Raw genomic sequence first — 26,748 nt, 5'->3', positions numbered from 1 at the left:
GGAGCACATTCTTGGAAAAGAAATCTCAGTCTTTGGCTGAAATTGGAGAGAATTAAAAAAAAAAAAAAAAAAAAAAGGAGAAAAAAAGATTACTTTGGAAAAGAGGAGAGAAATATTTTGTGTAAACTCTCCCCAGATCTGAGCCGTCTTTAAGTGGGGAAGGAGCCCACAGCCTGCTGATGCTGCAGGTTCTCCCCTGTTCCCCTCTTGGCACGGGGTTGGTGCCGTTCTGGAGGTGGCAGAGCCCAAAGTGTCGTTTGGGTGCCAGCACCGAGACCTTCCTAATTTGTGGAAAATGGTTTCAAAATGAAATTTTCACAGCAAGCAGGACTTGGCACCAGGAAGCTGGCAAAGGACAGTTGTATGTTTTGGGGGCAAGAGCCTTAAATGACATAACGTAAAGATGTCCCAGTGGCCACTGATGGCTCTGTTTTGCAATGTGACCCTCTCTGTCCAATCCAGAGAGCACCAAAATGTTGCAAAAGGATCTGTAAGGCAAGGGGTCATGAGAAATGTCTGTCTGGCACCAGCCCCCTCATTAATCTCATACCATGCTCTTCCCTTTCACCCCGTTGGTTTAATGTTCACATGTGAACAGTAATTACACCCTCTGGCTAACGAAGTCCTGGAGTCAGGGCGTGAGCCCAAGCTTCTGGGCGGCCAATGAAAGTCTTGGGACTCCTGCTAGGTGAGAAAGGAGGGGGCAAGATAGCAAAAACACATCATTTCTTCCTTATTTCTGACAGTGGAAAAAATGCAAAGAGAATCAAGATTTGGACAGAGTTGATCCGAGCAAGACAAGGAGCTAAAAATACTCTTCCAGAGAGGTATTTTGCATGTGCGATGAAGGCAAATTTGCATCAGCTGAGCTAGGGCTGCTGCTGATTTGATCTTTGTTATCCAGGTATGTCAGGAAGGGCAGATTTGTATGGCAAGGTGTAGCTGCTGGTGGGTGGTTTAGGATGGGACCAAGGAGGATCCAGTTGTGCTGTCCCCACCTTGGTTGCATGCCATGGTAGAGGGCTGGTAGACCTGCCCCGTTGGGTTGGGTGCAGCCCTTGGGCCATACCCATCCCTGGGCCATGGCGTTGGTAATAATGTGAGGAGACATTTCAGACAGACATCTGTCTATAAACGGGGTTTCATCCTGTTCACTTCTCCCTGAGCACCCTGGGATGTGCAGGATGAATCCAGCTCCTTGCCTGCTCGAGGGACCGGCCGTGGGCTCCCGATGGAGGCGAGGGATTGTGGCAGCAGCTCTGTAGCCTTCTCATGCAGAGCGTGGTTGAGAAAGTAATTTTCATTGTAATCTTTTATTTTGCTTGTGAAGCCTTCCAGACTCAGGGAGTCTCTTGGCTCTAAAGCCGGGAGCTAGTTTTTGGGTTATTTTTTTGTTTTATTTTTTTATAAAGCACTCAGCAGGAATCCAGGATTTAAGAGACGAGAGAGAATTGCTCACTCTGCAGATATTGGCAGCGAGCCGCTTTTCCAGTTTATTTCCCTGGAAAGAGGGAATGAATACATGGAAATAAAGCACAGGCAGTATTTTAAAATCCTCCAGACCAGCACCTTCACCTAACGCAGGTCCGGGCTGTTTTTTTGGGCATGCAGCCTTCCTCTCCTGGCAGACCCTAAGCAGGGGGCAGGCAGGGAAATCCACGGCTGCTTTGGAGACCTGTGCAGTGAGGTGTGTTGGAAGGACAACGTGTCTGTCAGGAGGGAACCCCACCCCAAATCATCCAGGTGGGGCTGAATTCACCCCAGCCACTCCGAAGGTAACACCGAGTTGTTCTTGCTGCCAAAAAACACGATTCTCTTGGAGTTTGCAATTTTCCAGTCTACAGGGGATGGCCACTGGACATGGGTTACCCATTGATCCACCTAATTTAAAAGCCACAGACCAAAATCTGCCCTCTTTGTGGGTCAGGACCGTCTTGTGGTTCTGTTTGTACAGCACATCAAGTGTTGGGGTTAGTGTCTATGTGATGCTGCTCACGTCTAGGAAGTTTACAGCAGTCCCAGCCTGGGAAGGCTTTGTGTTCTGGGGTGGCCTCTAAGAACACGAGATGTAAATAAGCAAGAGCGACAAACAGGTGATGCTTCAGCATGTCTTCCGACGTGGAGATCTCTCTAACACTAAGATTTACATGAAGGCAAGACGTCAGGGTGAAAAAAGGAAGAGAAAACTGGGATTCTGACTTCCCAGCTGGGTCTGTGAGTTAAATCACAGAGATCTGGCATCTCCTGACCTGATAGGGAGCTGGGGGGATGATGCCCGTGTTTCTTGGATGCTCTCATTGCAGGGACTTGGCCTCACAAGGCTTTACCTGCTCTCAGGTGAACCCTTTCCATGGGGCAGCACCGGGAACAGCCGTGACGTGTTGTGGGAAGACTTCCCGACGGGCAGGAGCTCTGGTGTGGCAGAGCTCTGGCGGAGTTGCTGTGGTGCAAAGGTACATTTTAAGAGTAATACAGGAAATAATACATCAGACCTGTCAGTCACTGAGTTGTTTCACCTTATGTACCACTGTATTTGATGACGTTTTCCAAGTGCTTTCTTTTAATGAATTATTATTTTTTGCAGACTGAGAAAGAAACAGGGCTTTCAACAGGTTCATTACACCATAACGCCCTTCTCCTCTTTTTTTTTTTTTCTTTTTTCTTTTAGTATTCCTTTCAGGTGAACACTTGAACCAGAAATGAGTCAAAAGCACAAAATACCCCGCAGGGACTGGGCATGTTCTGCTTCACAAGCTCACAGCAACGACGATGTGTTTGATGAGCTGGGAAGAGCTGTCCCCTCTTGGAGCCCGCCTCCTGGCACCGAGCTGCCACCAAAAACCTTTGAAGCCTGGACAAGTATTTAATTGACATCACTGAGTATTGTCGTGCTGAAGACGCCAGGCTGCCACGAAGCGAAGGGACAAACAATGTAAGGGACCTTTTGTCTTTGGGGAGGCTGGAGTAGCACAGCCAAGGATGAGAGCATGCTTGGTCTTGGGTACGCTTCCATGCTTTGCTGCCCTGGTGTATGTCTGAGCTCCTCACTCATGGCCCCTGGAATTTCCCAAATGTCTGTTAAAGGTCTTTACATCTTGAAGGTCTTTACCCAGCAATAAAGTCATTTTTGGTGCTTTTTTTTTTTTTTTTTTTTTTTGTCTGGTGATATAGAAAGTCACCGCAGCATCACAGAACACCTTGATTTTGAAGGTAACCACAAGGACCATCGAGTCCAACTCCTGTCCAGCCAGGGGTTGGCTGATGCACAGGGTGCCACTAAAGTGGCCTGCAGGTCTACTGGGGAGAATGACTGGTTCCCATCTCCAGCTGCAGGTCCCAGTCTGGAACTGGTGCAACGTGAAAGACTTAGCAGTGCTTATCTCGAAAGATATGAGATGTTCTGGGTATCTAGTAAGGCGCTCAGTGTGGGATAAATTTCCAAAAATGAGTCTCGGGGAAAAGGTGGGGAAAATTTTGGACAAAACCTCTGAGTCCTTGAGATCTGTTTCCCAGAGAAAGGCATATTGTCCATGGGGTCCACGCGGATGCCACGGCAGTTTCCAGACACAGCGCTGGGTGTGAGAATGCAAAACAGATTTGCTTGTGCTGTTGCCTGCAGATCTGTCAGCAGAAGAGGCCAGATAATAACTGCAGGTGTAAAATGGGAAATAAGCATCCCAACCTGCAGGAGCAATGTTCTTCGTGTCATGTCTTCTAGTCTTGCACTTGTTCTTGTCTCCTTTTCACCCGCTGTAGGTCACGTCTGAGTCGGAGCGGACAGGGCAGGCTGTTACAGGAGGTGTACTCCCAGAAACATGCTGCTCGTGTCTATTTTCACTCGTCCCTGCTTTGTGGGTGGGAAGAACAAATGATCTATCCTTGCAGATTCAAAGGAAGGGAGAAAATAAACAATATTTTAATGTAGGATCTTGCTTGAAAACTAAAACTCCTGGATTTTGAGCTCAGAGGTGGCTTTGCAAGGAGAACACGTGGCTTCCAGACCTGGTACAACCACCAGGCAGGGGATAGCTCTGAGACGAGTTCCCATCCCACCTCCAGGAGTTTCAATGTACGATTTGCCCTCCACAGGAGCTCGCCCATCGACATGACAGGCTTGGGCTGTGCCTGGGCTGTGCTGCTGACTTTGCTTTGTGGCCTGGTGGTCCCAAAATAACAGAGAAGGGACCACGGATGCCATCTATTGGAGAGGTGTAGGAAGGGAGAAGACAGGCTGGCTTCATTTGTGTGGGTGATATGCTACTGCAAACAGACTGGCTGTTTCGGCTCAAAAACTCACTTCCATCTCGAGTGGGTAGATAACCAAGTGTCGTGTCTCCATTGCAGAGCAGAGAGGCACGGTCTGTAGCATGGGCTGTTCAACGGAAACATCGTCTCAGTCAAACCCTCTTGGGAAACAGAGCAAAAAAAACAGGACAACTTTTTAGCAGTGAGCGGTTGGTGATGCTGTGTCTGGGCAGAGGAGGAGGGCGAAGGCCACGGCTGGCTGGTTCTGCTCATCAGCTCTGGGGCCGTGAAACCAGAGGCTTGTTCCTCTCCTGGTGTGGGGACCCAGACAGCACATGTATGCTACTGACACTGTGGGACTGAGACGCAGGACCGAGATGTGTCCAAAGCACTCTTCTCCTGGTGGCCCCCATCAGTGTGGAACAGAACTACCGGCCGTTTAGCTGAGCAGAGAGGTGTTTTTACTGTTCATTTAAAATCCAGTTTTTGTAGTGCCTTGTTCTTTCCCTCTTGGGTTGTTCAGGGTTTCTGGGGACCCGTGGGTGCTGCTTAGTTTTTCCAGGGTGTTTGGCCCTTTCAGAAGGGCAATGCGCATACTTCATGCTTGAAGGCAATAGTCTGATTCCAGCTGGCATCAGCTGGGGATCCAATACACACACCCCAGAACTATTTTCATTTGGCTAATTTTTGTTGCTGGTGTAACAAGCAACTCTGTGATCATAACTCTTATTCTTCATGGATCTTCACGTACCCATTAAACCCCATTGTAATCTGCGGGATCCCTGGAGAACAAGAAAATTAATAGCAGTGCCTATGTATTGCAGTTACCACTGGGCAAAACCCAGAAATTCCTTTTTGCTGAAAAGCCTGGTTCTCTGGAATACAGTGATTCAGAATTACCAACTCTTAGAAAAATAGGAATCCTGAAAGAAAAGTTCAGAAATTATCCTCCTTGGCTACTTCGAGAACTGTCTGGGTGTTGAGCTTCTCTTAGAGAGATCAGACTCTCCTTCTCCTTTAATTTACTCTCGGTGTTATTAAAAACACACACACAGACAAACAAACAAAAAACCCAGCTGCTACTCTAATTAGTATTGAGCGAAACAGCTTCTTTTACCGTCTAATTCAATGTGTCAAACAATTCCCTTCCAGCAGCAAGACACACCTCAGACAAGCAGATAAGATGTTTCATTAGAACAGTAGCTGCTTTCAATATTGTGGAAAACTGATCACAGGCTAAAAGAAAAGCAGAAAAATACCGAGCCGGGCTGTCAGACAGGCAGGAGAAACCCTAGATGAAGTCAGCAGCCAGCCATTTTTCCAGACAGACTATTAGGTGTACTTCTTTTTTTTTTTTTTCTGGCAAGTTGATTGATTTCCAGGAGAAATTGCAGTCTTGCCGAAACTTCACTTTCCTGAGCAGCTGCAGCCCTGATAATGCTGCAGCCGAACAGGGAAGCTCAGTTTGCAGTGAAGCAGAGTGGAGCTCCTCTGCAGAGACCCAGGAGCTTTCAACTTTTCAGTTTTTCAAAACAATCAATTTTCTGCCCATTTTACAGATCAAGAAACTGAGGTGTGATTGACTGGTGTTTAATCACTGACCCATAGGAAATATATATTTCAAATAACCCAAGACAACTTACTCTAAAATAATAAAAAAATAATAATAAATCACAGTTTAAGTTTGAACATAACTAAGGATTAAATCGAGAGCAATTTCTGTACAAAACAACATTGTTCCTGTGTACAAATGAATGGATACTCCAAGGATACTCCTGAAAATCCTGAGGTAGGTGTGCCAGTGGCTCTCCAAGCCTTGCATGCAGTCCCTAAGGGGACAAGGAGGACAACATCCTTGCAGGGACACAGATGTAGAAAATGGCTAAAATAGGATAATACAGCAAATACTCTGTTGAAACACTAATTTCGGTGTGTGTTCACTATGGTGGACCTGGTCCTCTGCTTGGTTTTGGAGGTAGGGCTTGAACCTTGGTGTTTGGTGGTGTTTCCAGCATCAGAGGTGGCCACGGCTTGGGCCGGGAGAGGGATGATGGCTTCCACTTCTGGCTTGGACCAGAAACACTCCCACAGCCTGACAACCTTTCTGCTCAGCACTGTACTTTCCCAGCTTATTTTTTCCTTTTTTTTGACAAGTCAAGGTTTTCTTAAAATAATAAAAAAAAAAGGGGGATGGATTCTTGATCTCCTCCAACCTGTGATAGCTCCTACCCACTCGTGCGAAGGATGTGGGCAGTAAGGGTCGGAGGGTTTTGGGGACCAGACTGAGGAGAAAAAAACAAAGGTAGGAGGAAGCAGCGCAGACATGTTTTACCTGGCTGGGAGGTATGGGAGAAGCTGGGATACCATCCGGAGAGCTCTTCCCTATAGGAAGGAGGTGCAGAGTTTTCCAGCATCCCTCATGTAGGGCTGTTTTACAGCCCCTGCAGGTCTGACGGACACACACACATTTGCTGCTGGCTCCTGAGCCCACAGTGCTGGTGTCTGCAGGATAGCTGGTGGCTCTGGAGTGCTCTGTGTCCCCCTGCCGGGTCAGCAATGGCCACAAATCACCGTGCAACCACTACGGTCATCCCCATCCCTGCTCGGTTTTGTCCCCACGGGACAGCTGGGGACCTGAGGACAGCGGGGTGCACACCTCACATAAATCAGGGCAGCTCTGTGTTGCTGCGAGGAGCGAAGAGAAGTGTCTCTATATTGTCTGAGTAACAAACAGAGGAAATATCTGTAATCTCTCTTCCCCGCCACTCCTAGGGAACTATCTTGTTGCTTTTCCTGTGGAGTCCTCTGCTGCTGTCCTGCCTGTGAGAACGGCTACCCAGATGGATTATTTAAGCCTGAACTGCTCTTCCAGGGGTTTTACAGGATTCCCCTTTTTGGCATCTATCTTTCCTAGCAGGAGGAAAAAAATTTTAGTGATCTCTAGTTTGTGTCATTTTCGCGAGGTGGGGGTGAACTGGCAGCTCCTCTCCTGCAAGAGCTCAACTCGTAAAAACAAACAAACAAACAAACAAGAAAAAAAAACACAACAAAAACACAAATTAACCACCCCTAGACCCTAAACTGCGAAGTTCATCACTACTTAACCTTAGTTACTAGCACCTTGTTCAAGAAATGAACAAATTCTCGTTCAATAAATTGCACAAATGGGGACAGAGGGAAAAGCCTTGCTGTGGTGGAGATGGGCACAGCAGCTCGAAACGGCGCTGTTTGCATGGGAATGGGGGTAGGCCTCTGCAAAGCACCACTAAAAAGCCTTGTTTTGGGAGCCAGCCCTACAGACCATCTGCAGAGTAGATGAAGCCCTAGAAAGAAGACATTATTGGCCCCGTTACAGCTTCACAACTCAAGGCAGCAGGGAGCAATCCCATACTCGTGCCCTGGCAGAGGGACTATTGGTTTATGTAGGTCTGGGTGAGACCCTGCTGTCACGGCTGTGCCAGACATGCTTAATGCATCACGCCATAGCTGCAGGCAACCTAACCCATGCTTAAGCCATGGAGCCTGCAGGACTGCCAAGCAGCCTCGCTCCTCCTGGGGTAAGACCCCAGTTCACTTCCAGCCCATACTGGAAGTTTCCCTCAAATAGATTCCCCCCCTGTGAGCACTCTGCTCTCCTGAGCTAAACAAGCCCTCATCCCAGCTAAAACAGAGCTGCTTCCCTGTCCGGTTTTGGGAAAGCACGGTCCTTTCTAAGTGTCTCCTAGGGAGGTTTGGGATGACCCATGGTCATCCAGGCTGAACCCTTGCAGCCTCTCCCAGCCAAACTGCTTCACTGCTCTTCCAGCAGCACGCACCTGGGTGACAGATACCCTGGGAAGGAGGGGGAACACGTCTGTGCTGTGCTGCAGATTTGGATTTTGCTTTTCCTGCTCACTCTAGTACCACTACAGCATGTCTTTCCTCCACACGTGGTGGTTTGGGTTCACTCTTTTAAAATAACTATAATCAGAACTACTCAGGATGCTTCAGTCATGTTCTCACAAGTGTCTAACACAACAGCATTAAGGTTTCCATACCAGCATTGAAAGTACTTACCCAGTACGTCCTAGGATGATGATTTTCCACAGTTACTCAGTTACTCGTGTTATAGATTCCCCATATCTTTCTTCTCTTCCATTATTTCCAAACTGTATTTTCTACTCTTTCAGTGAAACTCTTTATCCCCTCACTGCACATTCCTGTACCTTGTTTCGTTAATTTCCACCCTCTTTAACTCTTAAACTCAGGCATTTTTTCATTTATTGATAATTATGAATTCTTCCTTCTGCAGTGTCTTTATCTCTTGTATCCACAGCAATCATCAACTCCCTGCTCTTCCTTTAGCCAAAGCTGTTACTGAAAATGTATATTTTTAGAAAGAGGCCCAATGGCTCACCTTTGAACTCCATTAGCAACTTTATTCCTATCCATCAGTTCTTCTCCCATCAAAACCTGGTGTGGTCTCCACCCATCCTCAGCTTGCTGCTTACTCACCTTTACAGTTTGCAGGCAAATCCTCTTTTTCAGGACATTACTGGGTAAATAAGGTGCCTGGCATGATGTCAGCAAATAGATCAGTGAGGTTCTGAAATAAAGGTTTCTCGCATTTCACTTTTCCAGTAAAAAACCTGTTTTCTGGCAATGGGTGAGGGGAGGAGGTACAGGAGGAAAATAGCCACAGCAGCTCCTGCTGTCAGGTAGCAGAGGACAGTTTTGAGTGATGACTGGACCCGCAACAGGGTTCATCCTGCTTGGTTTTCAACACCCATGGTGCAGACTGAAGACCCAACAGAGCTGCCTTGAAACCCTGGTGCCTGAGAACCCCTCAGCCCCCCATGGAGACCACCTTCCCCCTCTGCAGGCTTTGCCATGGCTCTGCACAGCAGGCCTGACATCGAGCTGCAGGATGGCCATCTATCCAGAGATCTTCCCAGAGCAAAGTCCTCAAGGGCTCGGGTCTGGACCCAGTGTGTCACTTGCTGGTTTTATTGATGTGACGCCAGAGATTAGTCCGTTCCCCGCAGCGTGAGCACCACAGCTGCAGCTGCTGGGAAGAACTGCTCCAGGCTATCTTGGCAAATATCTTGGCCGGTGAACGTTTCAAAGCTGACTTAATAACTCCGAGAAAACAAAAAACAAAAGCCACAACAATCGGCCAGACGTTGCTTATTTACAGGACGTGGGATGGGAGATGGCCAGCACAAGGCGTCTGCTGCCTGCTAGGTGTGCACAGCCTGGGCTGGCTGCGTGGCAGGTACCCCCAGCTGGGGATTCAGCAAATAAAACAGAACTGAAACAGAAAAAAATCGAAATATTGTGAGGTTACGGGCAGAGAAACTCATAGCCTAGCTCATCCAGTGTCACTGCCCTGATCTGAATTCAGCCTTATCTGTAACCTCGGTGATGTTTCACACCAGCTAATTCCCATTTTTTTGGTTAGGAAAATGATCGTATCATCCAATTCTTCAAATTCATCCTCCAATCCCTCCCTCTGAATGAGGGAGTTGAAAACCCTGCGGGTTTTATTGGTGCCCCTTATAAATGAACACAATGCCTATAAAACATGCTTTGTAGTTTCACATTTTCAACATCCCCACAGCACGTCAGTGTTATGCAGAAGCATGTTGTCTGTGTCTTCCTACTGCAAATTCAGACTTACTCTGGGCTCCAGATAAACTTTCCCACAAGGCTCTGTAGTCCCAGAAAGAGAAGAAAAGGCTAATGTGTGTCTGTCAAATGCAAGTAAAATGCTTGCTGGGGAGTGAACTAATTTGTAGGGTCAGAAACCCCTTGCTAAAGGTAAGATGAAATTTAGGAAAGTCTTGCTGGATTCCTCAGGACACCTTTTATTATTATTATTGTTATTATTATTCATTTTCTCTGCATTTACATGTTTCTGAGGGCTCCTAGGACAAAATAACCTTTCTAAATTTCTAGTCTTTTGTACTGAAAAGTCTTTCAGACAGAAGCTGAGGTGTGTTTTCTCACCGCAGGTGGAAAGGATGCAGACACCAGGGTAAGAATTTGTATTTTCTATTTCCTTGGATGTTTTCCTTCCAGGGCTGGCTTCTAAGCATTGCATTAACGAAGCCCACTCCCAGGCAGAATTGCCTCACCAGCCTCATTTGTGTGCTGCAAGATAAGGGAACGAATTTGGCTGGTTGTCAGTTAATTAACGCGCCGCTGATGAATTCGTGCCACCGGCAGCAGGGTGTTGGCACTCTCCTGGGCACCTGCTGTCAACAGGAGGTGGAGGACAGAGAGTTTCTGCAACATCCGTGCTACGGAGCAAGCAGCCCCTGGGGTCCATGCAAATCTGCTGAGGGCAAGCACTGTTGCTGCTCCCAGATACCACTAGGCAATGGATATTTCTAAAGGGAAAAAAAAAAAAAAAAAGAAGAAAAAAGAAAAAGAAAAAGAAAAAGAAAAAGAAAAAGAAAAAGAAAAAGAAAAAGAAAAAGAAAAAGAAAAAGAAAAAGAAAAAGAAAAAGAAAAAGAAAAAGAAAAAGAAAAAGAAAAAGAAAAAGAAAAAGAAAAAGAAAAAGAAAAAGAAAAAAAGAAAAAGAAAAAGAAAAAAGAAAAAGAAAAAGAAAAAGAAAAAGAAAAAGAAAAAGAAAAAGAAAAAGAAAAAGAAAAAGAAAAAGAAAAAGAAAAAGTAAAAGTAAAAGTAAAAGTAAAAGAAAAAGAAAAAGAAAAAGAAAAAGAAAAAGAAAAAGAAAAAGAAAAAGAAAAAGAAAAAGAAAAAGAAAAAGAAAAAGAAAAAGAAAAAGAAAAAGAAAAAGAAAAAGAAAAAGAAAAAGAAAAAGAAAAAGAAAAAGAAAAAGAAAAAAAAGAAAGCCCAGGGTGTGATGTCCCCATGTTCTCCACCCAGGACAGGACAGCCTGTGTGTACACCAGAGCTGTAATTATTCAGGTTGAACGCTTGCAAGAGAATAACCTTTTAATGTTCTTTTTTTTTTTTCCTCTTTTTTTTTTTTTTTTTCTGTGAACAGATGACCAAAAAATCCAGCAAGTGGAATTTGGAGTGCTCCCTTTCCTCCATCCCCAGCTGCCACAGGGGGTTTGAACATTTCAGATGGGGAAATAAATGAATGGATTTCTCCAGACCTCACTCCTTGTGCAATCCTTTCACTCTTCTGGGGTACCGAAATGAGCTCAGCCCAAGGGTCAGGGTGGGTTTCATTGAAAATAGGCAGCATCTCCCAGGGCTTGGCAGTAAGAGCCCATTGGCAGTGTGAGACACAGGACCTCACTGTGAACAGATGTGGTTTTGGGGAAATCTCTTTCTGGCTGCATGTTTTGGGGACGGAAAATCTTTTGTTTTGTCCTTGTTGAGCAGGAGGTAGATCTGCTTGCAGATGAGCAAAGAGAAAACACATGGAAGGGGAAGGCAATGTGAGCATGTCCAGAGGTTGATCTGAAATCAGGTATAAAAGTAGCAATAGACTTGATTTTTTTTTTTTTTTAGAAAACAACCCTTAATTCATCGAATACACTCAAAGAACATATTTTTGTTCTGTTTTTTCTCCTTTACTTCTACCCAAGAAAGAAAGAATCAGAAGAAATATATAAGAATCCTGAGTCATTTGGGGCTTCCATAGCATCTGTGTAGTGGTCCTACTCTTCCCAGCAGGTGCTTACACCAGCCCAAGAAGGTGTTTGCTATGAAGGGAGTGAAAAAGTTCTTCAGCAGAGGGTTTGGTGCCCTGCAAAGCAGAGCAGAGGGGGCTCAAGGCACCTTCTGAACTGGGCACAGGGTTAACCCTCAAAATGAAGTCAATTCTCCTCTGGTGCAGATTCTAATGGCAACCTCCAAGAACAGAGCCTGATGCTTCATACGAGTCCAAGCAAGATCCTCCAAGCATGTTGTCTTAGCCACTTCCCAAACTGTGATGTCTCTATGCATTAGCAATTCTCAATTTCTCCTCCATTAATTTGTCCAGGCTCCCTATGAGCCTACACCAAATGCCAGCATCTGCATGACCCTGTGGCAAGGAGATACATGGCTCAGATGTGAAGAGCCGTCTCTACGTGGTCCCTCACCGTCAGCCTTCTCTGCATCTCCTCCAGACATCCCAAGAGCTTCCTGGCAATGCTATGCCTGTTTCTAGCCAGGTCTGTGTCTGCAATAGACCTGGCAATGCAGGCAGAAAGCATCTCCATCACAAAAGTGTCCTTCAAAGCCACTCTTCCCATCCCACGCGGATGCCACCTGTACCTCCCCAGGGTACCAGAGCACAGGTAAGAGATGGGGTCATCGTGGCTGTGGGGTCAGATGGATCCCCAGCATCCCTCCTGCAGCCCCTGTTCGTCCCCCAGCACACAAGGCTGTCTGGCACCCAGCCCTTTCAGCTTGCTCAGCACCCTCTCTGCGGGGCTGTTCTCCTTCCTCAGCCTCCCAGCAGCAGGCTCAGCTGGAGCAGATTCACCGTGCAAAGCATTATTAAGCCCAACAGTTGTGTTAGCTTTATCTGGAGTCACAAATTCCAAGAAAAAGCAGGGCCTATGGTTTCAGCGTTGGTGCAACGTTAGTGCTGTGTTGCTAAACAGGAATTTAGCGGAGCCACAAGAAGGCTGAGAGAACAAAAACCCTGGGATTTCAGCAAAGGGTAAGTGTCTTACTCTTGTGGGAAACAAGTGGCTTTGCTCTCTAATTTGTTTCACCCCCTAAGCTAGGTGAAAGAGTGCATTACATCATGCAAGGCGGGGAATATTTCTGCAGGTCTCCCTCCACTCAGAAGATAATCCTCAGCCCTGTCTGGTCTGTTGTTTACTTTTAATCCCTCTTTAATTGAAGCTCTTCTGTAAAGAATTAAAAGCAAGTTTTTTTGAAGAAGAGATACGTAAGTGAACCCACACAAACCCTGCCCACCCCATTTGGGACTGCTCAGGGCTCTGGGATGAACTGCTGTGTCTTTTCATGTATTGAATTGCTTTATTAGCAATTTGCTCTTTGCTCTCCTGTCTCCTAAATGCATCTGCAGCCCTCGCTTCCGTGAGCTCTCTGCCAGGCTTGGAAATGCACCAGCTATGATGAAGAACCCATGGAAGAGAGAGCAGGAGATGGACAGGAGGCTCCCTGCCTCGGTGTGGGACCAGGCACCACGGATGAGCAATGAAATGAGGCAGGACTGACAAGGAGGCAGAGGTAAGGAGGTGGGAGGATGCTGTTACATTTGGGTAGGAAGATCTGGGGTTCAATGGAGGAGGAGAGGCCAAGAGAAGGGGAGCCGTCAGGGATCACAGCTAGTCAGCAACTCCCTTTAGCCCAGGGTCATCCGTAGTTCCAGCTCGTGGGCTCGGTGTGGGGGCAAACATCTGAAATTGTGAAATCCCCTCCTGTGCTGCCACCCGCGTGGACAGACCGAAGAGCCTTGGGGAGGCAATCTGTCCTGCACAGCCAAACATGAGAATAAATCAGGCTGCAGCATGGGCCAGGAGGCGCCTGGCATTGCTTGGAAAGAGATCTTCAAAAGCTGCCCGGACATGGTCCTGGGCTACCTGCTCTTGGTGACCCTGCTTAAGGAGGGGTCTTGGACAAGATGACCTTCAGAGGTCCCTTTGAGGCCAACCACAAGCATTCTGTGATTCTGTAAAACCTGGAAGGGGTCAGCCCCCACCGCTTCAAAGATGGGACAGCTCTTCCACCGACAGGCATTTGGTGCCTCCGCTGGTTTAGTTTCAGTTTATATCTAATAAAGCCTCTCATCAAGGTTTTAACTGCGTCGGAGAATCCAACCCCAGGCACCAGAAAGAGACGAAGGGCAATTCCTGCCTATGGCAAGGAGGGAAGAGCAGCCCTTGCAAGAGGAGGATGTGCAAGAACAGCCATAGAGCAGAGCAATTTGGCATCAATGTCTCCTCGGTTCGCATTATTGGGGTATCGATAGCAAGGCTAATAGCCCTATGGTTCCGGATTCGATGTGCAAGACTGTTTATAGCGTCTGCTGAGAGGCGGTTACTTTTACTCTCGTTGGCAAATCATTGTTTACGTCTCGTGTTTCGAAATGCAGCTGGGTTCCAGCCTTTCCTCACCAACTGGCGGAGCCGAGTGAATCCATGCCCATGTGCTGCTCTTTAGCAACACAAACAGCACAGCCAGATTCCACTTAGCGGGCTTTGCTAACCCTCCAAACACGCAAGGCTTGGCCACGAGCACGCCAGCTTGTTTCTGACGGCTCCTCAAGCTGAGAGCACAGCCGTGGGAGAGTCACAAGCAGGTTAAAGAGTGGTTGAGTGCTTGTGAAGTATCCCAAAATAAGAACGGGCTTGATTCTTGCATCAAAGTTGGGGTGTAATTTATCTTCCTGGCATGATCAACTTCCCTTCCGCTTGTGATTCTGAAGGCATCTGTTGACTCTTGTGGAGCCCGTTTCATTCTGGCCTTCTCTCTGCCTTTTCTGGGTCTATCAGCAACACCAGGTTGCTTTTGTCCAACCTAGAGATCGGTATGTTGCAAAAAAGACCCTGAGAGCCCAAATGGGATATCAATTTATGAAGGTGGAGATAAAAGGTTATAGCCCTGAGAAGATCTACGCAGATAATTATGGTCAGCTCGAAGGGATCACAATTCATCCATTTTGAGCTGCACTAAATCATAGAATCACCATAGAATCAGAGAATGTCCCAACCTGAAAGGAACCCACAAGGATCATGGATTCCAATTCCTGGTTCCACATGGGACCACCCAAAAATAAAACCATAAGTCCGAGAGCCCTATCCAAACACTTTTTGAACTCCGGCAGGCTTGGTGTTGTGATCACTTCCCAGGGGAGCCTAAAAAGCTTGAGTGGTGCACCACAGCTTGAGTGGTGCCCTAAAGCCACCCTTGCTGTGCTGCTTGTCCCAGCTTGGGTGCATTCTCGTTCCCCTTGAAGTTCAGTCCTCAGCGATGGGAAGAAGGGACAAAAGACATCATTCAGAGCTTTGGGAAAAAGGGACAAGGTACCAGTAGCCGTTATTGCTGGACTTCACATACTCAAGTCCTGCACTGCCTAGATAAGCCTTAGGTGCCTTTTTAGGCTGGGAGATCTTCCTTGCAGAACTCCAACAGTGACATTTCTGTATGTGCATTGGGACTTATGGTCCAACCAATGCTTCAGACGTTATCTTTAAGGTCTTTTACTCAGTTAAACTCCAAGGCTTAGACACACCTTAGAGGTGAAGACCAAGCTGAGAGCAATGCCCTGTTTATTGGTGTGAGAAGCAAATGAGGTGAGGGTGTGTGGAAACCAGAAGAATTGTAGCAGAGGTGTTACAATGACAGGTAAATGTTATATTTTACCCAAATAGGCATGAAGAGATCTGACAAACATGGGGCAATGTTTGAATTTTAAACAGAGAGAAATAAAGGTAAAGGAAGAAAATTAGAGGAAGCAAGGGCAGAGCACTAGGACAGCCCAAATCTTCTTGGATTATCTTATACAGGTGGGAAATTTGAGGTCTGGTGGCAATGCTTAGATCCAACTCCCAAGAAAGTGCATTTTGAGAGCTGGAGCTGCCTGGGGAAGAGTTTCCCCCTGCGGGGAGGCGGAAGGGCTCAGAGGAGAGGGAAGGGCCTGGGAGAAGCCTCTTCTTGTTTTGCAGTCTGGTCCCAGGTTCGGGCTGCTGATGGAGCGGCGAGGGGTGGCTGACTCATCAGGCTTTGTGCCGTTTCGCAGAAGCCGTGCAAAGCTCCTGACACCCTCTGATTTTGTGTTACATAAAGTAGATACACCCTAGTGCCAGATGTGCTATATCACATTCCTCTTTAACAGAATCCTTCCGCTCTCCAAACCATGTCATGTTTATGTAGACTCCCAAGCACCAATTATGCAATCTTTTCCCATTCTCTCTCGCCAACAAACATCCAATTAAAATGAGCGGTTGCCATGGTTTCCTCCTCACCAACCTAGGTAGTGATGAGACGAGAAGTTTGGCTTTGTGAAAAAAAAAATGTATTTTCTGGTTAGGAAATGTACTCATTAGGCTGGTGGTCTTAAAATGTTCTGTTCAGCCCACTTGGTGTTTGGGTGTTTTAATGGCATTCTTTTGTTGTTTTTTTGTTTGTTTGTTTGTTTGTTTGAGTACTCAAATCCATGGAAAGGGAAGAGCTTGGGAATGGTTTACTATGACAAATACATTGTTTTCAGAGTAAATTTAAGCAGCCAGAGACGAGGACTGGAGCTGGGGAATGTTTGCTGGAGTATATGAACGTGCTGTTGGAAATAGCTCGTTGTTAGTAAAAGCTGGGTTTAATTGTAGTCTCTTAAAATCCCCAAATGTCATATAAAGAAAAGATTTTTACAACAAAACATGTCTTTTAGAATGGAGCTGAAAATGAATGTGGAGCTTAGAAACAAACGGGAGTTGCCTGAACTGTGTTACAAACCCATTCTCCAGCGCATGCCTTTTGTCATGTCCCACTGTCCTGCCTCTCAGGATCCCTTCACCATGGCAGGAAATTGGACCCAAAGCCCTGGCTCCATGCAATACCGTAGGGATCAGGCAACATAGCACAACTAATTTCTCCAATTTTCCCCACAGGGAGAGCAAGAGGATGCTGCAAGCAGGTCACAGCATCTGCAGGGATGGGAAGAAGAATGTGTCAGTGATTTGGTGAAGTGGAGCTCACCTGTGGCTCTTGAGCCAGTGCAAAACTTCCTGAGCTCTGATGGAGACCAACAGCATGGTTCACAGCTCTCCAAGCCGTTGGCTCAGACCTTCCTTTTAAACCTAAGGGAAGGCACAGGGGGAAAGGACCCACAGAAACATTAGTAGGTCTGCAGAGACTAGCAATTGACCATAAATAATTGCCAGCAAATACGTGATAATAATGGCTGACCATGCCAAGCAAAGAAGTTGGCTAGGCCCTGGAGATTTCATCTAGATAGATTAATCAGATTTGGCTTCCTTTTTTTTCTTTCCCCCTCCATGATTAAGGAAGATGAACCAAAATGATTAGAGGCACAGAAAGGAAGTAATACAATAACATTAAAGGGAGACCATTCTTAAGAAACAGAAGAAAGAAAAAAATAAAAGACAAGAACCTGTCCTGACCAACATAAATCCATGAGAGTCTCCTGGAGAAGCTGGCTCTTCTACAAGGTGTGCTGCACCACTAAGTAGAGGTAATGGTTACTTCTGTTGTAGTAAAAAAAAAAAAAAAAAAAAAGGATGGAGAATGGGTTCAAAAGCTGTCAAATGGTCATCAGAATGGTTTCATCTCCTCAGGAGGTTTTGGTCTGGTTTGTGCAAATGAATGGTCTCCCTAATGAAGCCAGGGAATGCTGCAGGGGTGCATGCCAGATTCTCCCCAGTTTTCCAAGCTACTGCCTGGCTTTCCCCTGCTCCCTCCAAAGGGAAAAGCTTTGCAGTGCCATTCCTCATCCGACACTTTTCATCAGGGTTTGACCTTGAGTGGCGGGTCTTTGGTTAACCTGCAAGATGCAGAATGGCTCCCGGTGCAATCAGCCTGTGGCTACTTCCTGAGTGCATTTATTATATTTTATTATTATTTATTCCCTTCTGTGCTGGATTTTGCAGAAGGGAAACCTGGGCATGGAAACCAGAAAGGAGCTGTACTGGGTTATCACAGGCAAGACCTGGGTGCCCAGCCCAACGTGGGCACGGACCTGATGCTTAATGGAGACTGTCTGACGGGACACGGTGCTGTTATGCTCCAGGGCACCACTGCTGTGGGATTGAAGCCAAACCTTGCAATGATGCTGCCAGCAGACTGCACTGATCCTCTGGTTTTATTCCGGTGCAGAGTGGAAGCTGGCTTCCCTGATGTCCCAGGCTAGGGAAAAACCAAGAGGAACAGCTAGAAATCTGCACCCTAGCACATGTATCTGGGACTGAGGAAGCTCCTTCAGAGGGCAAGGCATATCAGGGTCTTCCAGGGGAAAGGAACTGGAGCTATCAGCAATCCCATTTCGATAGGCTCTCTGGTGAGCTTGGCCCCTGCAGTTTCAGCTCATGAGATCATCCGCTTCCCGAAGGTTAGGTTGGAACAACATTTCACCACTGATGGAAACCTCAAAGCAAAGCAAACCCACTGAAGCCATAATTATGTCTTTATTGTCCAGGGCCAAGCTGTGTGCGGCCTGGCAGCGTGCCTTTCATTCTGCAGAGACGATTACATTTATACTACATTACACATTGTGGGTTGGGGTTGGTAGTGCCGTTGTAATTCAGCGAGGGGCATCTCCATTCAGATCACTCGCTTGGCACTGCTCGCCACAGCGCTGTGAAGGCCATGTGTATGCAGATCCCATAAAGAAGGACTTTGTTGCCTTTCTCCCAAGCAAGTCCCTCCTGGCCACCACATGGGGTGATGTGAAAGGGCTTTGTGTTGCCTGTCAGCACCAACGCTCCAGCTGAGACTGAAAAGGGCATGGACGAGGTGGGTGCACACACAGAGACGAGGCAGCAGAGAGGGAGCAGTGCAGAGGTGGTTGATATTTAGGTGAGGAAGCGTGGGGCTGGGTCGTGTCTTGTGAAAAAGAAGTTTTGGAAGTGGTAAGGTGTACAGAGGAAGGTGCAAGAGCTGGAGGATGGAAGATGGATTTCCTGAGGAGAAAGCCTGATGGAGAGATTAAGGCCATGTGGGTGGTATGATGGCAGCAGAAGTGGAGATAGATACGGGGTGTGAGCCAAGGACAGATGAGTGATTGGGACTGAGGTGAAGGGTTCTGATGCACAGGCCCTCAGAAAAAAAGAGAGAGGCTGAATGAGAGATGCCTGTGGAGACTGCAGGGAAAGTGATGAGGAACAGGCAGACCTGGGAGTTATAGGGGCTAAGATAACAGAGTGAGAAGAAGAGGGAGCCAGGGGAGTGTGTGTGTTTGACGTGGTCAGCATGGGATGGGATACCAGGAGAGCAGATGGTTTGCCGCAGAAACCCCATGAACGTGGTGCCTCCAGGCTCTCTCCCTCCTGCAGAACTGAGTAGAGTGGTCCTTCCCTTGGGGCAGGGGTTTTCTTTCTGCTCCACTCTAGAGCAGTTCCTCTGGCACCTAACAGGGCTTCCTACTATGCCTACCCTACTTCCTTCCTCTCCTGAAGATTCCTCCAAAGCCAGGAGAATGCCAAGGGACTCTTGAATTGCTTGGCACTTACCTGCCCAAACCCATCCCTCACCCACCCACCAGAAGATGTGTGTTTCAAAACGCCAGAACAAGTAAATCCCAGGCTCTTTTTTTTTTTTGGAAACCAGCTCAACATCTCTTAAAAAATGATTTTTATGTTGGCCAACGAGTGGTGACGAGTGTGACAAGGTACAGTAATTAGCCAAGGGTATTCACAACCGCAAGGAACCCCATCTAATTTGTGGAGTGGCAAAGGACCACCTTTCAGCAGGGGATCTGTGGTTTGCCGTGGCTAGAGGAAAAGTCCAAGATTTGGTGAATTTGATGGGATTTGACAGTTCTCCTGTGTCTTGGTTCTGGTCAGGAGGTTGGTAGCAGTGGGTGGATCTCCTAACAGCAGATGTTGGGCTGCACTAGCAAGGGAAGGCTGACAAATTGGAACAGGCTTTGTGAGGGGAATACACAAGGTTTGGTGCCATGAACTGCTGGGCTGTGGACACGTGTCTGTCTCTATGCATTGAATAAATACTGGAATTCCAAAGTAAATGTTGACCTAAGCTAAAAATAGGACGTCAGCCCAATCCTCAGACACCAATGGTGAAGGGAAGGAGAACACCACACAAACCACACCGAATATTTAGAGTGGACGAGACCTCTGCTAATAACCACATATTATCGTGCCAATTCTGCAAAATGTGTTTCCTTCCCACAGCGAAGGCTGTGCCAACCTTCTGCCTCAGGAGGGGTGAACAGAAGCTGAATCAACTCTATGGGGCAGCAGTAACCCACCAAAGTCCCCAGGCTCCTCGGTGCTTCTTGGCCATATTTTGACTTCATGTCAGGAGACAGTGCCTTGTCATCTGCATTTGTAAGGAAGATCTGGATATGCAGGTATGGGAGGAGATAAAGTGCACTGTAATTCATCCTCCAGTGGGGTGTGTTAGGGGAAGGACCTAGGATGTGCTCTAAAGGACACTTGGGACACGGCTGGGACATGCTTCCATCTTCTAACATAGACACAACTGGAATGGTAGGAGTAGGGGAAAGCCCTTCACAGGAAGATGATGGAGACAGAAAGAAAGCTTAGGATGAAGGTGTGATGGGAAGCTTGTTGGGACCAAGACAACACATGGGTCAATGGCAAATTATATTTAGACAGCACAAGGCTAGCTCACTCACCAGGCTGGGACTCAGAGGCTCTGCCAAAGTTCCTTCATGATTTCCCTTGGAGAAATCATTCTCCCTTGGAGAAACCATTTCACTGCATGTCAGCTCAGTGGAATAGGGACTTTACTGCCTCCTTCAGCAACATTGCCGGTATTTCTACGTGTACATGTATTTCTATGTGGTCCTGTGAACCATAAGGTCACGGCAGCAGTGATGGAAAGCAATGGATCATTTGATGGAATTGAAAGGTGGCAGACCTAAATCAAATGAAAGGAAACGTAGGCACTGTAGCGTGTTTTTTTCAGGATATACCTGAGCTGAGGAGAAAACACCCACTGCAAAATCCTCAGAATAACTCAGTGTGAGGCAAAAGCCAGGGAGAAGTTCCATGTGGAATTGTCCCATGCTATCCTCCATAAGATATTTGGGTCTTCCTGGAGGCCTCTCCAACCAGTCCTGGAGGAAAGGTAAAGAATGAAGCAGCCTCACTCCTCCAGGCCATTCCACATCACCTAATCCGTGGGCAAGCACCCTTCCCATCCCCAGCTCTGCCTGCCTGCCATGGCAGGGAGGCCCCTCTGGTAAGAAAAATGCTTTATGCAACACAAATTCATTTTGTCACATTAAGGGCAGACTATTTCTGAGTATCTTGGCTCTTCCACATTTAAGGAAAAGATAGATTAGCATCCTGAGTTGCCATGGTAAATAATACAGCAGCACCTTTGCGTAATGCCACTCTGCAAATACTTTAATATTGAAGGACTGTAATTTTGCTTTGGAGCCTGGAAAATAGATTCTGAGACCAACTGAACAGTAGCTGATGAAAGTAATTTTGCAGCGGTCTCTTAAGCATCCCCTAACCTAGCCAGTGAGGCACAAACCAGAAAAATAAGAAACCTTATACTTTGATTTTTTAAAAGTATCTTGAAGCAGAAATTGGATTCAAGATGTGCTATCAATGCACTTACTGGGGATGTGGGTTTGCTAGTGATTAATGGCAGCAATGCCTTCAGTATACATCTCCGTTATTTATTAAGTATTGACAGTGTGTTTAGAGCAGCACATAGCAGAGGAGTTCCAGTTCTTAGTGCAGTCATTTCAGTAGCTCCTAGGAGTGATGCTGCCTTTTTTTTTTTCTTTTCCTTTTTTTTTTTTTAGGTTTGCAAAAACTGTTCCTCCAGGACCCCTCTTTCTTTCCCTGATGTTGTCTTCCTGCCTTCTCCTCCATCATCCTCTCCCAGCAGCCTGAACAAAAGCTCTGTGGTAACAGGAGAGCATAAAGTGTCCTCTCTGTGGCACAGAAGAACACAGTGTTGCAGCTCCATAAATTAGCCCTTGCTTGGTGTGCAATCTGTCTGTGCTTGCCCAGGCTTCTCGCCAGTGAAGATTCTTCATGCCTTGACTGCAGTGGAGAAGAAGGATGTCTCTAGCAGACCTTGCTGAACAAGGAGTCAAGGAGCTGGGCTCTGCCCTGTGCTCTGCCACTGATGTCCTGTCTCTCCATGGTCAGGAGAGACCTTTCAGTCATATCTTTGGGCAAGGAAGCTCTGCATGAATCCACTGTCCTACATCCAGAGATGCTGGTCTTTCCTGGCTTCACTACATCCCATGGCAGAACCTTAATAACAGAGCAGCTTCCCCACGGTCATTCTTCCAGCCTTCTCAGCACAGCACCTTTCATCATTGCTAAATGCGCCATGAAGATAAAACGCTTCAAATTGTCCCACTAAGACTCAGTTCAGCTGAAACTGTACCTTCTCCACCTGCCTGAACTTAGGCTGTGTGAATGAGAAAGTGCTAGGGACAGCAGAAAACCCTCAAAGACATTCATCCTGAAGAAGAGGCCATCTGCTTTCCTTCATCTAGAATGAGTTTGCACCATCAGAGCTGGAGGTGATGGCAGGGGAGGAGCAGAAGTGGGGACCACCTGCACAAGGCTATAGGACAGTAGGATCAGTTTCGGGTTGCTACCTCTGATCTGGTAGAAAGAGAAAAGCTTTGGGAAGGCAAAAAGGAAAGGAGCATCCGACTCCTCTCAGGACCAAGCAGAATCAGTCACTGCAGAGCTGGGCTGAAGTTTCCTAGCACCCTTTACACTGTGGAGGAGAAGACACCAGCCTCAGCTGGCTCCTCAGGCTGTGCTCTGGACTAAGTGGGGACCATAAATGCACTGGAAGGAATGGACCTAGTCTTTGCCAAAGATATTGGTCAGCCAACCAGCAGCCTGAAATGGTGGATTCTGGATTATACTCATATTCACTGGGCAGCATTAACAAAGCGAAATGCAGGAACCCTTCGTGAAATCTTCCAGCTCCCCATTGGATTAGACTCCTTGGAAAGTTTATGTTTGGGCACTGAATATCCCAGTCCCAAAGCCCAATGCATTTGAAATATATGGCATCTTGTCACATTGCTGAAATCAGCATCTCACAATAGGATAAAGGAGAAGCAGGTGCTGGCTTTTTGTCTCCTGCCTTTTCGCTTGCAGTCTTCATGATTTCAGCAGAGCACCCACCCATTTTCCTCATGCTCAGACATGAGCTGGGGTCTAAATAAACTGCATAAACACCCTCCTGAAACAAGAAAGTTCCTCTCCTGTACCCTGGTGTTGATAAAAGATGACAGATTTTTTTCCCTTGACACAACACCAGTGGTAGGTCTCAGAACAGCATGTTGGGACACCAGTTTCTCCATGAGATTTCTCATTCATTCACAGGGCCAAAATACATGGTGTGCTTCAACCACCAGGCAGGCTTGTGCTGTTGAGTTTTCATTCCTCCCTGTGGTTTTGGTGGCTGAGGGAGCTGGAAATCAGGATTACTAGATATTCTCCTACACAGCTCCAAATCTTCCTTCTCTTTTCCTGCATCAATCACTTCCTTTAAGAAAGCACCACCACCAAGCAGAGACACCAGTCTTCTTACAAACCTCAGAGCTGTCCAGAGACAGATCAGAAACAGGGACTTCAGTGGTGCCTGGAGCACTTGTGTGAAGGAGAAGACCTCATCTATGCACCTTGGGTGAAGACTTTAACAGCAGTAAGAGAATGAATTTATTTCTTCCTGAGCATCTTGTTGAATTTCCATACAACACAGCCTGACTCTTTGAAGGAGATGGCCTGTCATTAGATTGTACTTTAATGAGTTAATCAGTCTCCAGAAGACTGGGATGGACTCTCCATGTCGTCAGGACCATTTCCTATTATGTGAGTGTCCACAGCCCTTTAAAAGCACCAGAGCTGCTCATCTGCACCCTTCCTTCTGCAGAGGAACACTTTCCAAGAAAAGGGCACAGCCTTAAAGTTGGGTGTTTGGGACAGGAAGGGTCCTGGGGGAAGAAATAGAAAGCTTTCAGCTGCCCCTTCACAAGGGCACCCGCTGAGATGGAGGCTTTGGCAAGCTCAATGTGGGTCCCAGGAGTGTTGTTTCTGACATCTCTGATCCAAATGCTGGGCTGCCATGACTCCCAAACCTATGCAAATCTCACCGCTTCAGCGGGCTGCAGCGTTACACTCCCCATCCCTGCCCTCCCTCAGCCTCCGCCATCACTTGCAATATATTTCATGGCTTGGCCTTGACGATGTCACTCATGTCCTATGGAAAGGGGTTCCTCTTCTTCTCTTGGAGCAGCAGACTGCTCTCTGGGTTGTGGCTTGCACACAAAATCTCTCTGAGATTTCTTGAGTTGGCAAAACCTTCTCTCCTCCCGCAGCCCTCATCCCCCTTACTTCAAAGCCATCCCTCCAAGGTGAAATATGTCGAGAAGAGAAGGCTGTCACAGCTGCAGATAGCAATCCAGCAGCCCCTGCTTACAGGGGACATTTGCTGCAGGGATGGCTTTTAGGGCAGGTTTTCATTATGTGGAAAGTGTGTATCCGAGCCGTCCTGCAGGGTGGCGTGGTGCCTGTATTTACAGTGCTGGCAGCTTTCAATAGCAATCTATTTTTAATGAAACCAAGCTGGAATGTGGTGCCTAAACCCTTGATTTAAGGCAGATTTCTAAAGGGAAGATTTACGCAAATTTGCTTGATTGGAAATTAATTATTGCAACAGTCAAGTTTAGCTCAAATGATCTTGCAGAGACGGCCGCAGGAGTCAGATAATTCATGCTGGAGAGAAGACATCAATTTACATTCCTTACATTTCCATTTGGAGGGTTTCCTAATGCTGGAGTGAGCGGGAGGCATCGCAAAGGGAGAGCAAAGGGCCAGGGGGACTGGCAGAGGATTGATTCGTTCCCTGAAGCCCTCCTGTGCGAGGCACCGTGTGTGAATTATGGCAATCCCAATTTCACGAGATCCTGCAGAGCCATTCATTGTGCCAGCACTGCCGGATCCTCCCGTGAAGCCAAAGGGACGTCCGGGGGCCCAGGTGCGAGAGGAAAGATGCGTGTCAGCCTTGGTGAGTGACGGGCTTTCATTTGCAAGGTTTTATTGGTTTGTTCACTTTTGCATTGATTTATTCTGTTTTAACTTTGCTGTGGGGAGCCCTTATCAAGAGCAGGTTGGCTCCCAAAGTGGAGGGCAGGTGGGTGGGTGTTGTGGGGACGGGGAGGCTCTGCTGGGCACCAGCACGGTGCCGGACCCGCTGGCATTTCACAGTTCTCCCATTTCTTGACCCATTAGCCAAATTCAGGGAATGGGACAGGAACTGAGCCACCTCCAGGAGACAACATATGATGGGCATATGCAATGTTTCCTTATGTCACTGTGTTTCTGAGTTGTCCTTAGCAGCTTAAGCTCATTATTTCCCATTTAATTGCGTTCCAGTGCTTAAAGTATAATGGGAAATCAGCAGCCTGTATGCCTTCAGAGACATGAGTCCTCACCCTCCCAGGTAGGGCATGCCAACGTGCTATTACATTTATTTATGGCAGGATGGAGACGTGTGTCTCTCTCTCCTCCATCTGCATGTTTCACAATGGGCATGGTGCCTTCCTCTCACCTCCTCACCATGACCAGGAGCCCCCAGCACTCACTGGACCACTGGACTGCGTGCTCATAGCATCACCTCTGGGACAGGTTTAATTAATAGTGAGCATCTTCAGAAAGCTTGGAGGATATATTATCTCACATCCTGACGGGGGAAGACTTTGGTTTAAATTTCTGTGAGGTGCAAAATCTGCCTCTATTTGCAATGTCCGGATTTGAGCATCATTGCATCGGGGGCTGAGGCAGGAGGGAGGCAGCAGGGAGCAAAGGGTGGGCAGAATGGCATCAGGTCGGGAAACCCAGTGACGGCCCGGCGGGCTGCCTGCTCTCAGCCCGTCTCTCACAGTTGGGAGTGATTAACGAGATGAAGTTCTCCTCCTTCCCCTGCTGCGTCCTGCTGGGCTGTCCGGGTTGGCGGAGACTGTGGTTTGGGTTTCTCTTGTTCCCTCAGCTGAAATGCAGCCCTGGTGACGAAGAGTGAGGCTCTCGACAGATTACTTATTTTCAGCAATGTCTCTACCTCTGCAGCTCCTCCGCTTCCTCGTGGGCTCCCAGTCCAGTTTCCCTGCCTTCAGCACCCTGCTGAGCTTCAGGAAACAGACCGAAGATAGGAAGGATGCTCCAAATCTCTGGAATGTTGAAGGCTACTTTTTCTCTTTGAAGCTGGCTTCTTTTTCCAGCCCTTTCTAGTTTTCTTTTGGTCAATGTTACAGGATTTTCTCTGATCATTTCCTTAGCCCAAGAGGGAAGCAGGACATGTCATTCCTTCTCAAAAATGCAGAGACTTCTAACAGAGCTCTTGCTTGAAAATGACATACGAAATAGCCATTTTGGCTGGACTTCACCTTGCCCATTCTCTGCCAGTGGACTACGGGGAAGCTATGAGAAGAATTTAAGGCTGCAGTGAAAATCTCCCAAATACTCTCCCAACATCTAACAATTTGTCTAGGGATGTCCCAAACCACATTTTTTTTAATATTTAATACCCTGCAATGGATTCTTCTTCCCTGAATTTCTCCCATTGTGTTTTGAATACATGTAAAGCACTGCCAGGATCTGGCTTTAGGAAGCTTTGCGTCTTAACTGCGTGCTTGAACCTGTCATGAGGCAGTTTCAAAGGACAGTCCCTCATTCTTGTACCGTTATTCCTAGTTGCCCTTCCCCAAGCCCCTCCTGATTTTATAGGTATTTTCATCTCTTTTCCGTGTTGAAGAATTCTTGCGAGCAAAAAGACCACCATTTTAGCCAAAAGTTGAATGCTCAAAAGTGAGACTTAAGGTTGTCTGTACAATGTGAACCCAGCACTGCGAGGGTCGAGCTCTCTTAATTTAGGCT

General features: G+C 47.1%; 1 long non-coding RNA gene across 1 annotated transcript; it reads left to right on the top strand.

Moving 5' to 3' along the window:
- The first annotated feature begins 12,879 nt into the window (after positions 1 to 12,879).
- On the top strand, positions 12,880 to 24,472 carry LOC308194038. The gene is made up of 5 exons (XR_013950195.1): positions 12,880 to 13,088; positions 13,230 to 13,393; positions 16,771 to 17,354; positions 20,029 to 20,207; positions 21,642 to 24,472. It is a non-coding gene; the product is annotated as an uncharacterized lncRNA (long non-coding RNA).
- Positions 24,473 to 26,748: the final 2,276 nt, after the last annotated feature.

Source organism: Anser brachyrhynchus, assembly GCF_964034855.1.
Source record: "Anser brachyrhynchus genome assembly, chromosome: 4".
NCBI classification, from domain to species: domain Eukaryota; kingdom Metazoa; phylum Chordata; class Aves; order Anseriformes; family Anatidae; genus Anser; species Anser brachyrhynchus.
Note: the sequence above shows the minus strand (reverse complement) of the source record. Positions and strands in the feature narration are given on the sequence as shown.